A 4,343-nucleotide genomic window follows, 5' to 3' on the forward strand; every position below is an offset into this window, starting at 1 on the left:
TGACACGGTTCAGGTGTTTTAAGGTCACACCTGAGTTACCTGGAACTCACCTGGGCACACTTGTCCTCATAAAAACCCCAAGAGAATCCGCCCAGGTGAGCCCCAGGTGAGTCCCAGGTGAGTCCCGACTCGAGGTTCCGGTCATTGACACGGTTCAGGTGTTCTATGGACACACCTGAGTCACCTGGAGCTCACCTGGCGGACAGGTGAGGCCCAAAAAAAAACCCCGGGAAAATCCACCCAGGTGAGTCCCAAGTCAAGGTTTTGGTCAATAGTTTGATCCAGGTGTTTCAAGGTCACACCTGAGTTACCTGGAGCTCACCTGGGCACACCTGAGCTCATCAAAACCCCGGGAAAATCTGCCCAGGTGAGCCCCAGGTGAGCCTCAGGTGAGCCCCAGTTGGAGATTTCAGTCAATAGTTTGATCCAGGTGTTTCAAGGTCACACCGGAGTTACCTGAGGAACTCACCTGGAGCTCACCTGGCGGACAGGTGAGGCCCAAAAAAAACCCCGGGAAAATCCACCCAGGTGAATCCCAAGTCAAGGTTTTGGTCAATAGTTTGATCCAGGTGTTTCAAGGTCACACCTGAGTTACCTGGAGCTCACCTGAGCACACCTGAGCTCATCAAAACCCCGGGAAAATCTGCCCAGGTGAGCCCCAGGTGAGTCCCGAGTCGAGGTTCCGGTCATTGACACGGTTCAGGTGTTTTAAGGTCACACCTGAGTTACCTGGAGCTCACCTGGTGGACAGGTGAGGCCCAAAAAAAACCCTGGGAAAATCCACCCAGGTGAGTCCCAGGTGAGTCCCAAGTCAAGGTTTTGGTCATTGACACGGTTCAGATGTTCTATGGACACACCTGAGTTACCTGGAGCTCACCTGAGCACACCTGAGCTCATCAAAACCCCGAGAGAATCCGCCCAGGTGAGCCCCAGGTGAGGCTCCGGGACCTTCAGGACTCACCTGAGCGTCAGGGAACGTCCGAAATTGGGGCAAAAAACCCCAAAATCGGCCAAAAAAACGACCAAAAATTCCCATTTTTTTTCCCGTTTTTTGGGAATCTATGGGGCAGAGCTCTGCCCCACACCTGTCCCCCAGCCCCACACCTGTCCCAGCCCCACACCTGTCCCTGCCCCACAGAAACCCCAAATTTGGGGCAAAAAAACCCCAAAAATCGGCTCAAAATTGGCTCAAAAATGACCAAAAATTCCCATTTTTTCCCCTTTTTTTGGGATTTTTGTGGATCTATGGGGCAGAGCTCTGCCCCACACCTGTCCCAGCCCCACACCTGTCCCTGCCCCACACCTGTCCCTGCCCCACACCTGTCCCTGCCCCACAGAAACCCCAAATTTGGGGCAAAAAAACCCAAAATTCACCAAAAAATGACCAAAAATTCCCATTTTTTCCCCGTTTTTTGGGATTTTCGTGGATCTATGGGGCAGAGCTCTGCCCCACACCTGTCCCAGCCCCACACCTGTCCCAGCCCCACACCTGTCCCCCAACCCCACAGAAACCCCAAATTTGGGGCAAAAACCCCCAAAATTGACTAAAAAAACGACCAAAAATTCCCATTTTTTCCCCGTTTTTTGGGATTTTCGTGGATCTATGGGGCAGAGCTCTGCCCCACACCTGTCCCAGCCCCACACCTGTCCCAGCCCCACAGAAACCCCAAATTTGGGGCAAAAAACCCCAAAAATCGGCTCAAAATTGGCTCAAAAATGAACAAAAATTCCCATTTTTTCCCCGTTTTTTTGGGATTTTCGGGGATCTATGGGGCAGAACCCGCCCCACACCTGTCCCAGCCCCACACCTGTCCCAGCCCCACACCTGTCCCCCAGCCCCACACCTGTCTCAGCCCCATAGAAACCCCAAATTTGAGTAAAAAATCCCCAAAATTGACCAAAAAATGACCAAAAATTCCCATTTTTTTCCCCGTTTTTTTGGGATTTTCGTGGATCTATGGGGCAGAACCCGCCCCACACCTGTCCCAGCCCCACACCTGCCCCCCAGCCCCACACCTGTCCCAGCCCCACAGAAACCCCAAATTTGGGGCAAAAAAACCCAAAATTCACCAAAAAATGACCAAAAATTCCCATTTTTTCCCCGTTTTTTGGGATTTTCGTGGATCTATGGGGCAGAGCTCTGCCCCACACCTGTCCCAGCCCCACACCTGTCCCAGCCCCACACCTGTCCCCCAACCCCACAGAAACCCCAAATTTGGGGCAAAAACCCCCAAAATTGACTAAAAAACGACCAAAAATTCCCATTTTTTCCCCGTTTTTTGGGATTTTCGTGGATCTATGGGGCAGAGCTCTGCCCCACACCTGTCCCAGCCCCACACCTGTCCCAGCCCCACAGAAACCCCAAATTTGGGGCAAAAAACCCCCAAAAATCGGCTCAAAATTGGCTCAAAAATGAACAAAAATTCCCATTTTTTCCCCGTTTTTTTGGGATTTTCGGGGATCTATGGGGCAGAACCCGCCCCACACCTGTCCCAGCCCCACACCTGTCCCAGCCCCACACCTGTCCCCCAGCCCCACACCTGTCTCAGCCCCATAGAAACCCCAAATTTGAGTAAAAAATCCCCAAAATTGACCAAAAAATGACCAAAAATTCCCATTTTTTTCCCCGTTTTTTTGGGATTTTCGTGGATCTATGGGGCAGAGCTCTGCCCCACACCTGTCCCAGCCCCACACCTGTCCCCCAGCCCCACACCTGCCCCCCAGCCCCACACCTGTCCCTGCCCCACACCTGCCCCAGCCCCACAGAAACCCCAAATTTGGGGCAAAAAACCCCCAAAAATCGGCTCAAAATTGGCTCAAAAATGACCAAAAATTCCCATTTTTTTCCCCTTTTTTTGGGATTTTTGTGGATCTATGGGGCAGAGCTCTGCCCCACACCTGTCCCAGCCCCACACCTGTCCCCCCAGCCCCACACCTGTCCCAGCCCCACACCTGTCCCAGCCCCACACCTGTCCCTGCCCCACAGAAACCCCAAATTTGGGGCAAAAAAACCCCAAAATTCACCAAAAAATGACCAAAAATTCCCATTTTTTCCCCGTTTTTTGGGATTTTCGTGGATCTATGGGGCAGAGCTCTGCCCCACACCTGTCCCCCAGCCCCACACCTGTCTCTGCCCCACAGAAACCCCAAATTTGGGGCAAAAAACCCCAAAAATCGGCTCAAAATTGGCTCAAAAATGACCAAAAATTCCCATTTTTTCCCCGTTTTTTTGGGATTTTTGTGGATCTATGGGGCAGAGCTCTGCCCCACACCAGCCCCAGCCCCACACCTGTCCCAGCCCCACACCTGTGCCAGCCCCACACCTGTCCCAGCCCCATAGAAACCCCAAATTTGGGGCAAAAAAACCCAAAATTGACCAAAAAACGACCAAAATTCCCATTTTTTCCCGTTTTTTGGGAATCTATGGGGCAGAGCTCTGCCCCACACCAGCCCCAGCCCCACACCTGTCCCCCCAGCCCCACACCTGTCCCAGCCCCACACCTGTCCCTGCCCCACACCTGTCCCTGCCCCACAGAAACCCCAAATTTGGGGCAAAAAAACCCAAAATTCACCAAAAAATGACCAAAAATTCCCATTTTTTCCCCGTTTTTTGGGATTTTCGTGGATCTATGGGGCAGAGCTCTGCCCCACACCTGTCCCAGCCCCACACCTGTCCCAGCCCCACACCTGCCCCCCAGCCCCACACCTGTCCCCCAACCCCACAGAAACCCCAAATTTGGGGGCAAAAACCCCCAAAATTGACTAAAAAACGACCAAAAATTCCCATTTTTTCACCGTTTTTTGGGATTTTCGTGGATCTATGGGGCAGAGCTCTGCCCCCACACCTGTCCCCCAGCCCCACACCTGTCCCCAGCCCCACAGAAACCCCAAATTTGGGGCAAAAAACCCCCAAAAATCGGCTCAAAATTGGCTCAAAAATGAACAAAAATTCCCATTTTTTCCCCGTTTTTTGGGATTTTCGGGGATCTATGGGGGCAGAAACCGCCCCACACCTGTCCCTGCCCCACACCTGTCCCTGCCCCACAGAAACCCCAAATTTGGGGGCAAAAAAAACCCAAAATTGACCAAAAAAATGACCAAAAATTCCCATTTTTTCCCCGTTTTTTGGGATTTTCGTGGATCTATGGGGCAGAGCTCTGCCCCCACACCTGTCCCAGCCCCACACCTGTCCCCCAACCCCACAGAAACCCCAAATTTGGGGCAAAAACCCCCAAAATTGACTAAAAAACGACCAAAAATTCCCATTTTTTTCCCCGTTTTTTGGGATTTTCGTGGATCTATGGGGCAGAGCTCTGCCCCACACCTGTCCCCCAGCCCCACAC

Source organism: Chamaea fasciata, unplaced genomic scaffold, assembly GCF_029207755.1.
Source record: "Chamaea fasciata isolate MVZ Bird 193981 ecotype frontalis unplaced genomic scaffold, bChaFas1.0.hap1 SCAF_682, whole genome shotgun sequence".
Lineage (NCBI taxonomy): Eukaryota > Metazoa > Chordata > Aves > Passeriformes > Sylviidae > Chamaea > Chamaea fasciata.